Raw genomic sequence first — 12,982 nt, forward strand, 5'->3', positions numbered from 1 at the left:
CTGCCCCCCATGTTCCTGAGACTCTGGGGATGCACCCACCAGTGCACACGAGCGCTGCCCCCCATGTTCCTGAGATTCTGGGGATGCACACACCTGTACACACGAGTGCTGCCCCCCATGTTCCTGAGACTCTGGAGGTGTGCCCACCAGTGCACACAGGAGCTGCCCCCCATGTTCCTGAGACTCTGGGGATGCACACACCTGTGCACACGAGCTCATCTCTAGAGTTACTGCTTTCCCTTCCCTTTCTTTTCCCCTCAGTCAAATCATTCAGTGCCCTGGTCTTTGGCCAGCGGTGTTTACTGTCGCCCATGTGTGGAAGCTGACACGTTAACCCCTAGCAGGAGGCAGAGCTGGGGGTATAACCGTGACTGCAGGTTGCTTGCAGTGAGCAGATAACGAGGAACGTGAATAGGAGCTATGGGAATGGTCCTAAGGTGACCGTGACTGGAGGTCAGGAGTGGCATTGGCTGCCACGGAGTCACCCTTGTCTTTTGGTCTGGATGCCAGAGGCCTTCAGAGGCGCTGGCTTGCTCTCGATGATCAGCGATGCATGTGTGTTTCCACGCTGCCACATCTTAAAGCAGACTTTGGAAGTTGTCCTTGTTTTCCTAGCCAGCTACTCCACAGAGTATCTGTATTTATTCAGCCATTCAGTTTCTCAGTGTGAGCGAGCATGGAGTCCAAAACCAGTGTGTTTGTTTTAGGAAAGAAACTCCTTTCTTACCAAGGGAACTTGGTGATTAGCTGATAAAATTAGTTCAAAATATAGAAGAGCCAGGAGGTGGCACACTCCTTTAATTTCAGCAAGCAGAAGGCAGAGGCAGGTGGATCTCTTGGGTTCAAGGCCAGCCTGGTCTACAGAGTGAGTTCCAGGACAGCCAGGGCTTCACAGAGAAAACCTATCTGGAAAAGCAAAACAAACAATATATAAAGAAACTGGGGTCCTTATCCTGGGATTAAGGTGACCCAAGTGCCTTGGGTTTGCTCTTCTGCATGGCTGTCTAGCCAGCTGTGATGTTAGCTGCGCTTTGTTCTTTGATAGATACATCTGATAGGGTGTGATCTAATTCTTTAGGTTTTTCTCTGTCTTCCAGAAATTTGTGCTGTAAGTGTGTTACTTGCAACAACATGAAAAGGAGATCTTTGAGATCTTGTTTTTATCTCATTTCTATGTGTTATTTATCTACAGTGGCAGGAGTCAAACCCAGGGCCTTGCACGGCTATTTCAGTCCCCTCCTGCCCAGACATGTTCAGAGGTTGTAGATGCCATCTCGAAGTTGTAGGTGGAGATCTTCTGGGATAGAGATACCTTGTTGTTGTTTTTTTGAGACAGCGTCTCACTGTGCAGCCCTGGCTGGCCTAGAACTTGCTATGTAGAACATCCTGGCCTCAAATACACAGAAATCCTCCTGCTTCGGCCTCCTGGATGTTGATATTAAAGGCATGCACCACCATGCTCTCTGAGATATACATGCCTTAGTTTGCAAATGTTTGTGTCTAGCTTTGTCATTATGTGTAACCCGCTCAAATTGTCTGCCATCTTCTTTGACTTACCCGCCACAGGGTTGTTGAGATAGTCCCTTGTGTCACGGGACAAGGTAGCGGGTAGAAGGACAGGAAAGGGGGAGGGGAAGCTACAGTGCAGCATCCCCTTCCTCAGTACTTGTGGGCAGGGGATGGTGCTGTCCTCCCAGTCGCTCTGCGGAGGAGAATGGTGGGCTTCCATTCGCTATGAGTGTTCTGATGCCCAAGGATGATGGAGAAATCGCCAGGCTCAATGTTTCCATCAGTACCTAAAGGCCCAGGACACCTGAGGTCCTGGTAGGGTTTGTAATCTGAATCTGTAAAAGCAAGCACAAGCTCCCATCTGTCATGTGGATCATGAAGCAATCAAACCCAAAGCCTAAAACCAGTGAACTCGTCCACCGCCTCCAAGGAGGCCAGTGGCAGGACTGGCTGCAGACTCGGGCCGGGGTCTGGCCAGCGTTTCACGTGGTCTCACTTGTGCAATGGCTTCCCTTCCACTGGCTAGTTTCAAGGAATCTAATTCTAATCAGCTAGATAAATAATACAAACTACATGGACATTTTCCTTCTTTCTTTTCTGTTGTCTGCTTTTTAGCTTTTATGTATTCTCTTAAAGGAGAAAATAGCCTGTCATTTGAGACCTTTGAATACCTCCTTTAAAATCTAGCTGTCCTTGTGCTTGGAATGTCACCCAGTGGGCGAGTGCTTCCTAGGGTCTGCTTGGAGAATCATCCCAATCTATAATACAATATGGTGGAGGCTGAGATACACAAGCTTCTTCTCTCTCTGATATTTATGTAGGAATGCTGCAGGGTAGGGGAGGACCTATTTCACTCTCTCAGTGGCTAGATGAAAGCAGGATCTGTTGAACAACTTTGGAGTATCTGTGTGATAAAGCCTAGCATCCTAAAAGATTTCATTCTTGCTAAAGGCGACTTTCAGAGTCAAAATTAAATGCATCCAGACTGTTTCATACTAGGTATTAAAACTGCTTTCTTACTGACTTTGACTTGTCAATACTCATGAAAATAATCTCCCAGATATAAAAAATAATTTGAGCACTGGATAAGCATAAAGGAACTTTCTTAAGGATTTGCATAATCATGAATAAACCGGTTGTTTTAGAGAGACAAGAGCGCTGTGCCCAGTTGGCGGCTCACAGTCCCTGAGGTGGCGAAGTCAGGGGTATGTCTTCCTCTGCTGAACCGCCACGTGGAGTTTATCTACAACTGGGGCCAAAGCCTCTTGATTCTTTAGGACTCCTGTGAATTTGATCACAGAGCCACCTCATGACCCATTTGAAAGATAGTCATTTAAACACGGACTCTGACAACTGTTTAACAACGCGTAGTAAAATACAGGTCAGGTATGACTCAAGAAAAGGAAGTATACTAATTGAAACAGCCAGGGCTAGTCGGGTAGGTGGCTGCAGCCACTGGGTGTCTGGGCACCAGTCTCCTGTCACTGACTTAATGAGCTCCCGAGGCTGAGCCCCCTGCTTCCCATTACCGCGGTGCCACAGAACACCACAATGGGACCTCGATTGCAAGGGATTCACAAAGGAACGCCCTGGGTCACACAGTGCCCGTGGTGCCCTCTGCAGATCTCTGATTTCAGAATCTGCTTTTTTTCCAGATGTCATATCGCTCATCTTAAACATGAAGAGCGTGGTAGAGTGATGTGCTCCCATGATTGATCCATCTATTATTCCAGGGACTGTGTCACCACGTAGAAGTCCATTTGTCTTGTTTGAAGGGGCGTGTTTAATTGAACAGGTCAGTTAAAAAAAAAAAGTTATATAACCGTTTTTGACTTTTAATCTGTGCCTTGCTTTTTTTCTCTAAGACCACAGAACAGTGCGATCAATTTCCTCAATCAACACAGCTGGAACCATAAACGCGCTGTATACTGAAACCTAAGTTAATGAGCCCTGTGATAGATAGTCCTTGAAGTGGCTCGTTTGCAGAAATCCTCCCACAGCCTGCAGGAGGAAAAGAGGCACTAGGTGGCGCTCTTCAGCTAGAAATGACCTTTCCTAAACCAAGCGCATCCAGAAAGAGGCTCTTGCTTTTTATAAATGGACTTGGCTTCCTAAAAGCTGCGAATCCAAGAGCAATGTGAAGCTTTGAATTTCGTTTTTAAAATTAAGGACAAATCCTTATTAATGCTGTTTTAGGTCTCCTGCTGAGCTCATTTTGTTACTGAATTCTTTTAATGTCTCGTTTCACGACACGTTTTAAAAAGGCTAGCGGAGAATTCTTTTAGGCATTAAAAGCTCAGACAAAATGGTGGTATGTCCACAAGGTGGGAGGAGTGTGCACCTCCTAAGAAGGAATATAGAGGGAAAGTCGTGTGAGACACACACAGGGTCTATTTAAGTGGAAGGAGACAGTTGTGAAAGAATATGTATAAAGTCATTGTTCTTTGGGGAAAAGTAATATAATATATATTCAACTGTGTTTATGGACTTGTCCTTGGCGGTCTCTGGAAAACAGGATTTAGGATTTATTTGTTTTTTGGTTATATTTACTGTTAAAATAATATTCTGGGGGGTAATATCCTGGGCATATAATTCTGCACTTGGTAGTTTGGAGACACGAGTTCAATTTTGTCCTTAGCTGCGTAGCAAGTTTTAAGCTAGTCTGGGCTACAAGACCTTGTCTTAAACAAACCAGCTTGGCTGTGGAGATAGTTCATTTGATAAAGTGCAATCTGAGAACCTGATTTGATCCCCCAAACCCACGCTTTACAAACAAAAGCAAATAAACAACAACAACAAAAAAAAAACCCTCTGAATTGGTGGCAAGAACTTGTAGTCCCAGCTGGGGAAGCAGAGACGGGCAGAATCTCTGGGACTCCTTAACTAGCCAGGCTAGTCTCTCTGGAGAGCTCCCAACCAATGGAAGACAGTTTCAGAAAGCAAGAGGGCTGATGCCAGAGGACCAACCCTGCAGGTTCTCTCACCCCATCTCTCTCTCTCTCTCTCTCTCTCTCTCTCTCTCTCACACACACACACACACACACACACACACACACCTTGTCTTTCCTGGCTCTTGTGTACTGTGCACACACACACACACACACACACACACACACACACACACATCATCCTTTATCCCCTGCTAGTTGACTTAATGCTTCTTGATTCTCTTTATGACCTTTGAAAAGGTGCCGGGAGGACAGAGGAGTGGGGTGGAATTGTTTCTTCCCATGGCCCTCTCCCACTGCTCCATCCTCAAGACTACACCCCTAGAAAAACACGTACATCAGTTCCCCAGTTCCTGTGATCCCTGCCCCCGATCTTGCCTTCCCCACAGCCATGCTCCTACATTGCTCCAAGACAGGATTAACAGGATTCTTGCACTAGGGGCAGCAGACCTGTGTCCAGGCTCAGGGCTCTCTCCACAGAAGAATTGCTCCATGGGAGGCAGTAGCTGGTCTCAGCAAATAGAGTGTCTCTAATTAACCTATAGTGTTATTATTGCTGTCTGACTGGATTCGCTTGGGTGTTCGTGAAGAAGAATAGTTTCAAATGTAGATCTTTGCCAAATCTTATAGTCTTTGTTTACTTCCAATTTGCTAGAGCTAGTGTTCTTTCCCCAAATATTAATATAAGTTAGTCAGGCAGATTAAATACCAGTTAATCGTCTGTGCAGTTATTGCTGTTACCAGTGCAGTTGAACTCTATTGTTACACAACAGTAAACGTATCCTTTTGTTTTTGTTTACATCCCACTAGAAACTTTGAAATAGTCATTGAGACAACACACACACACCCCCAAAAATAATCCTCAAATCTGAATCCTTCCAAAGATATTAGTGTAGTGGTAAAGTTGACTTGAAATTTGGGAAGTGTTAGTATTCATAGATTTTAAAATATGACCCCAAGAAAGATCTCAATACTGTTTAGAAAGAGACAAATTTGATTATCAAAAAGATATGACTGATAAGTCAAGTTTTCTTACCATTCTTTTGGTTTTTGAGACAAGGTTTCTCTGTGTAGCCCTGGCTGTCCCGGATCTCATACTGTAGACCAGGCTGGCCTCAAACTCAGAGATCTGCCTGCCTCTGCCTCCTGAGTGCTGAGATTAAAGGCGTGTGCCACCACTGTCCGGCAAGTCAAATCTTCCTGATACTATTTCACTTTAGACATTGCTAGACCATATACAGTAGGCATGCCTTTGATCTCAGCATTCAGGAGGCAGAGGCAGGCGATCTGTCTATGTATGGAGTTCCTGGCCAGCCTGATCTACACAGGGAGACCCTGTCTGACAAAAAGAAGAGGAGAGGGAAGAGGAGGAAGGGAAATTGCTGCTCGTTTGTGGTGCCCAACATCAAACATCTGGGTTACTCTAGTTAGTAATCATTACTTGAACCTGTTAAGTCCTAACAATGTACTGGTTTGCATAACATTTAAGTTCTTCTCAGTCTGTTTAATATCAAGCAATCGGAGCGCTTTCTCTCTGTCCATTTATCTTGCAAATAAATGTGAAAACAGATTGGATTTAAACCCCTTCAGCAGGCATGTAGCTGCTTATACCCCTTCAAGTAGCTGGAGAAGGCAACAATGTTCTTCTTCCTCGGCTTGTTTCTATTTTATTAGTCCAAGAGAAGTTTCTGTTGTGGCAGCCAGCTCACCCTGGTTTCCAAAACCATGGCCCTGTCCTGGTTACTGTTTAAATATTTTTATTAAAGCTGCTGAGACCTTAATGCAAGCCCCGTCCCTGACGGTCATCCAGTGTTTCTGTCCAGTCATTTCTCTTACGTTATCTTAGCCAGCTTTCTTCCACCTGTATGTGTGTAATTTTGTCCTTTCCTACTGTAATCAAGATATGAAGGGCCAGTCTTCATAAAGCCTGTCCATATTAAAAAATGATGTCTGCATTTTATTTATTCTCATAAGTCTTTCCCCTGCTCTGACACTTAGCTGTGTATCGGCTCCTGAAGCCTTCCATCTTTATTTTCTTTCCTTCATTCATTTGTGTATTTAATAGTTAGTTCTAATTCTTATTTTGTTTTTCGGATTTTTTTTTGAGTGTTTGCCTGAACATATAGGTACCACGAGTGTACCTGGTAGCCACTGAGGCTAGAAGAGGTCACTGGATCCCTTTGAATAGAGTTACAGATGTCTGTGAGCCACCATGTGGGTGTTGGGAATCCAACGAGAATCCTCTGGACAAGCAGCTAGCGCTTTTAACCACTGAGCCATCTCTCTAGCCTCTAGTTCTTTGTTTTTGTTGTTGGTTGGTTGTCTTCTTTTTTGAGACAGGGTCTTACTGTGTAGCCCTGACTGGCCTGGAAGTCTGTGTAGACCAGGCTGGCCGTGAACTCACAGGGATCCACCTGCCCTTTGCTTCCTGAGTATGGGATTACAGATGTGCACCACCGTACGTCACTCCCTCATGCTTGTTATTAAGATCTCTCCCAGAAGAGCTTTCATTCAGAATTCACCGTAGTTAATGCTATATCAGCCAATCTCAAGTACATTCATGGCTCTTTAAAGCTTTCTGTAGCTCTAATATGTATACATGATAGCCTGACTCTTCCTTTTATAGCGTCAACATCTTATAACCTGAAATTAATTTCTTTGTCTCTTGACATGGTCTCTAGTGAGTTTCCCTCCCCATCTTAGCCTTTCCTACTTTAATATTACCACATGAGCATATGTATATGCCTTAGTTTTTCTTAAGCTTTCGATCTGAAAATTAGTTTTATTTTTTCCAGTATATCTCTAAAGGCTAAATTGACTGACTCACAGTGATTTGAATTCTTTTTTGTAAAGACAGGTTCTCATTCAGTAGCCCCAAGTTGGCCTAATACTTGAGATCCTCAGGGCTGGAGAGATGGCTCAGCGGTTAAAAGCACTGACTGTTCTTCCAGAGGTCCTGAGTTCAATTCCCAGCAACCACATGATGGCTCACAACCATCTTTAATGAGATCTGATGCCCTCTTCTAGGGTGTAGGTACACATGCAGGCAGAACAAAAATCTGGAAAAAAAAAACTTGAGATCCTCTGCTTGAAGTTCTGAAGTCTGGGGTTGGTTATGTGGCTTACAATTAAGAAATACATTATAATTGGATAATATCCTGATCTTTGATTGACATGCCTTTCCATCAGACTTAAGAACTGGCTCATTAGAACTAAAAGCATTCTACTTGAAAACTAATACAAATCTCATTTATACTCTGATAAATCTCAAATGAGGACTTGTAACTTGTATTTTACCCTATAATTAAAAACTTGTTACTTTCTAAACCTGTGGTTTTCAAGTTTAAAATGAAGACCTTTAATTCTTGTACAGAATGGAGTTAACGTCCTGCAGTACATGGCACATAAACTGGGGATAAATGGCGCCAATTAGCTCTTGTATGACTGCTCCAAAACTCGGACGTTAAATAGAGTCAAAAATAGTATTCAGAAGAAAAACGAGGGGATAATGTGGAAGTTTGGTAGAACAAAGGTCAGAGAAGTGACTGGGAGTGGAAAGGTCCCTTCTTAAGGAAGCCGCCCGGCCACTGTCACTTGTAAAGGGAAAAGGCTTCTTGCTGGATATGTCGTCCTAGCTTCTGCAGTAGCAGGTGACAGTCGGTTATTAATGGGCTGGTATGATGTCTGCTAAGTCATTCTAATAGCTTCCCAGAGTTCCTGGGGCTTATGTCATTTTGATCTTGTCAGGGGTGTGACAAATGCCTCAGGGGAGCAGGACGGATATAACCAGTCTTCAGAGATTTATGTGATTTCAAGCAGCACAGACCCTGGGCCTCTTCTTTGTTCTTCTTCAGGACAGAGTTCTGTTACTATGTTTATGTGAGTAGTCAATGTTAGCAGGATTATTACCTCTATCAGGACCTGTTGCATGGAGATAGGGCTCTCGACCTTCTACAATGGGGGGGGCGTTTTGTCTTGACTCATAGGTGTTTATAGTTGAGCGACCTCCCTTCTGAATAGTGTTTGCCATGTGTAGGATGGCCTTCAGTGTCGAAGATCCTGACTTTAACCATGACAAGGCATGAAAGTGACCTGGTCTAGTTGACAGAAGTAGTAAACACTACCCTTTAGTGGAGAAGTTGAGCCCTCCTTCCTCCTCCCCTTTTCTTCCTTCTGTCTGTGCCTCCTTTGCTTTCTTTTTCTCTGACATTGTTTCCACCCCAACACACAGTCCTGAACAATAGAAATAGGATAAATTTGAATACCCGTTTCAGAGACCGTTCATACCTAAAAGTCGAAAGATAATCCATTTAACTGGATTTGGGATTTTAATTCTCTGCTTTGACTTTGAAGAGCTGGTCCCTATTCCTTTCTTTTCTGGTGCATTAAGAATTGTTGGGAGAGCCAGGCGGTGGTGGCACATGCCTTTAATCCCAGCACTTGAGAGGCAGAGGCAGGTACTCACTCTGTGAGTTCGAGGCCAGCCTGATCTACAAGAGCCAGCTCCAGGACAGGCTCCAAAGCTACAGAGAAACCATGTCTTGAAAAAAACCAAAACCAAACAACAAAAAAGAATTATTGGGGAGACTGGAAAGATGGCTTAGCCATTAAGAGCACTGGTTACTCTTCCAGGGGTCCTGAGTTCAATTCCCAGCAATCGCATGGCTCACAACAATCTGTACTGAGATCCGATGCCCTCTCCTGACATGCAGGCATACATGCAAGTAGAACACTATGCATAATAATTTTTTTTTAAAAAAGAATTGTTGGTTAGACATTCATTTTGTGAGACGATGTCTAGGAACCTGAGAGCGTCACTTCATTGACCGGCGATTGTGTATGCATAAAGAAAGCCCTTCAGCACGGGCAGCAAGCCTCACCCATCTGATATGATGTCCCCCCACTGTGGAAGCTGTCATGTGGATAGAATCTATACCAGAGCCAAGAAGGAGGTCAGTTACCTACTTGTTTGATAGAGACCAGGATAGCTCCCTTAGCAAGGGAAGTCTTAAGTGAGTTTTATTTTGGTCTCTGTTAATGACAGGATTAATAACTTTGTAACAACACCGCTCTTCTGAACTCATATCTCTGATAGTTCAGATGGATAGATTGCTGCTTCCTAAAACCTAAGAGAAGAGCAGTTGTCGGTAACAAGGAAGGATAAATGATCTCCTTATGGCTCTAATGTGTGGATAGCACCCCACAGAGCCCAAGCTCTTTGTCCTTTAGTTTTTTGTTTTTGTTTTTGTTTTTGCCCCAGGCTTTTTGCAAATTCTTTAGTGCTCCCAAATCTTAAGTTTTCTACTGAAATTTCCACTCAAAATGGCACGCTAAAAGCTAAGACCTCTTGATGAAAATGGCATACAGTCAATCATGCAATTGGCTACCTTGGATTATATACCCTTTAAAAAGCAAACAAACACTGCCCCTCTGCTGGCCATTAGACTGACTGAAGGTAACTAATTCAGTATATTCACCGCTTCAACAGTGCCTTCTGCTCTCTGAGCCGAGCAGCCCTCGGCTGCCATTTTTACCATTACCCTCCGCATATTTGTGCTCTTGGGAGGAGAATGAAGCTATTTAAGAGGAAATCAGATCATAAAAGCCGAGAGAGAGAGCACTGTATTACTTTGTGTGAGCAGACTTTTTACAACAGTGTGGCTTTGTAGTTTAGTTACCCAAAGGCAACAAGCAGGCGGGTCCCGGTGAGCCTGTGGTCTCGCCAGCGCCCACTTAGAGCTGGCATCTGGCTAGGGTGAAGCCAGCCAGGGACCCAGGCAAGCAGCGTCCTGTTGGAGACCTCAACTGCACTTTCCACTACAGCCTTGGAATTTTCCTGAGGCGGTTTCGCAGCTGGAATGTTAAGGAAGGTTGGCCCTTCAATAAAATGGCAGTAAATCTTAGGAAACCTTGTGCCTTTGTTGTTGTTGTTGTTGTTGCCGCAGTTGTTTTAATTAACCTGGCTTTTCTCAACTAAACCGTTAACGAATTGTTGGCTGCTCCCCTCCCCCTCTTCATTCTTAATGGTAATTCTGGACAAAGAATAATTACGAAGCTTTTTTTTTGCATACTACAAAGTAGGGTGACATAAATATGTCACAGAATATTTATTTACATCTTGTATTTTGTTCATAAAAGTGTGCGTGCCCGCGTGCATCTAAGGTGCAGTTCCTTTACTGATGTGACTGAGCGTTGCTTTGTTTGTGTTCTGTTGACGCGTGTCTTAGAGGCCACCTGAGTATCCCATGCTCCTCTCCAGGCTTCGGAGACACCATCATGCGTGGAAGCCTCCTTTGGAAGCTGTCAAACTCCAAAATGCCACTTTCTGGGCCTGTAGCTTTCCTCTTGAAAAGCTGGGTTTAATGACTGCTATTGGAACAGTCTAGTCGAGCCCTGAACGTGACAGTCCCTTATTTTAAAGTGTCAAGCCTGTTCACTTTTTTTGATTGAAAGGAAAAACTGTGGTGTTTTGGAGGGAGTTCCTTAGCATGGACTTGAGAAGCTTCCCAGAGAGAGAAGTGTCGCACGGTTACATAAAACAACCGTGAAACCTAAAATTGTGATTTTGATGACTCCCCCAGAACCCTCGGTATGATAACAATCCATGGCTCCCTGAATTGCACGCAGCAAAGGAACAGCAGGCTGCATCCGGTTCTCCTGCCTCCAAAAGAATCTTTTAAATGAACGGTTTTACCACACAGCACCGGGAGAGGGGATGGGGGACAAGGCAGAGTTACCTGCTGCTCCGATGCAAATCAGAAACACGAATTGTCTGAGCTTGCAAATTATTTAGAATTTTCGGTGGCTCCTCCCAGTTGATGCGAGCAGTTCTGCAAGTTTGCCCATCATCCATCCGTTTAGCCGGCATTCCTGCTACTTCTCAGTCCTAGGGCTGTAACCCAGCCAGTCTACAGAAGGTTGACCCCAAGTATGTAGGCGTTGAATAAATTGTGTTTTATAAAGCAGCCGCCTGCTGTTGTCTCAACCCCCCATTCCCAACGCTTAGCATAGGGTGAACTTCCTGTTGCTGACTAGCCCCAGCCAGTGACTGTGGTAGGACTGCAGCTTTGGTCCCTGACCTACGCTAAACCATAAGCTCCCTGAAGGCAAGGGAGTGTATCGTTCTACAAGGGACATCTGGCACACGGGAGGCGCTGGAAACAGTTGCTGATTTAGCGGGAGGACATTTATGAAGTTCATTCCAATTTACAGAATGCAGTTTTCAGTCTTGTGCATCTCAACCCCCCTTTCCAGCCCGATAGACAGATGACATTGAAAATTGAAGAGCACAGTGACTTACAGACATTTTATCCAGCTAGAGAGGTCAGTCATCGGACACTTGACAAAGATTTCTCAGACCACCGCGAGGTAGTGGCACACGCCTTTACTCCCAGCACTCTATGACTATGAGTTCGAGGCCGACCTGGTCTACAGAGTGAGTTCCAGGACAGCCAGGGCTACTCAGAGAAACTGTCCCAAGAAATAAAAATAAGTAAACAAAATTCTAAGACCTTTCTCATGTCGGGTCCTGTCCCTGAGTAAGATGCTGTCCATGACACTGGAGCTAGCTGAGTGAGCATGGGCAGACTATGAAGTGGGATAGTAACTTCTTATAGGGCTGCCGTGAAGATGACAGAAATCTCCACATATAAGATGCGTGACCCCGATACAGGTAATTAGTTACTATTATCATGGTGCTGCGGAACATTGTTGTTGTTGTTGTTGTTGTTTCAGAAAGAGCCAAGACAAACAACTTGTGATGAATCTGGGAGGAGGTAAGGGATCAGGTCTTCCCAGGGTCCTGCTACCTTAGGGATGTGGTGAGGTCTGTAGCTTTTTGTCTCTGCCTAGATTCGAAAACCCCAGTTAGTGATTTCTGCAAGCAATTGCTTAAGCAACCTTGTAAGTGGCCACTTAAACCTAATCAATAGGGCTTTATGCGCGAACCACAGAAAAGAATATGATTGTATCCAGCCACTGAGGAGGGTGGTAAATGTTTGCTTACCTTCCAGTGGAATTTAGAGACACTGTAATATTACAGACCTAACCCCAGGCTGTTTATAAAGAAATCATATTTGGTGATTAAATAGTGAAAGGTGTAATTCTTAGAATAATAGAAGGTTTCTGTGTGCTGGTATGAGGAGGGAGGCCGTTGTGCTGAGCAACCAAGCAGCTCACGGAGCAAAGGCTGCACAGAGATAATTGCCCTTCCAGGAGGGATCCGGAGGGTGGCACTTTAAAGTTGTTCTTTAATGCCACCCTTATTTCCTACGGCTAGGATGTTTAGACCGTCTGAGAGCTTACAAATACCTAGTTGTTCTATTTTAAATTTATGTAGTAAGCCCTGGAACGTTAGTTAACGAAAACATTTTCAGTCCTGAACGCCTTTGTCTTTGGAAACACGAAGAAACATTAGGATAATGATCTTTGTGCCCCTTTTAAGAAAACCTTCTGCCGGGCGATGGTGGCGCACGCCTTTAATCCCAGCACTCGGGAGGCAGAGGCAGGCGGATCTCTGTGAGTTC

General features: G+C 44.5%; 1 protein-coding gene across 2 annotated transcripts in view; it reads left to right on the plus strand.

Annotated features, from left to right (window-relative positions):
* Prickle1 (prickle planar cell polarity protein 1) overlaps positions 1 to 12,982 on the plus strand; it is an 88,288-nt gene that overhangs the window by 14,700 nt on the left and 60,606 nt on the right. Inside the window, exon 1 of one of the 2 annotated variants that reach the window (XM_050129539.1) lies at positions 3,286 to 3,304. The exons of the other annotated variant lie outside the window; for it this stretch is intronic. The gene's annotated coding sequence lies outside the window, so the exon portion shown is untranslated. Of the gene's footprint in view, positions 1 to 3,285; positions 3,305 to 12,982 lie in introns of those variants that run through there. 2 annotated transcript variants of the gene reach the window in all.

Source organism: Alexandromys fortis, unplaced genomic scaffold, assembly GCF_014885135.2.
Source record: "Alexandromys fortis isolate MF-2015 unplaced genomic scaffold, M_Fortis_MF-2015_v1.1 scaffold_28, whole genome shotgun sequence".
Classification (NCBI taxonomy): Eukaryota; Metazoa; Chordata; class Mammalia; order Rodentia; family Cricetidae; genus Alexandromys; species Alexandromys fortis.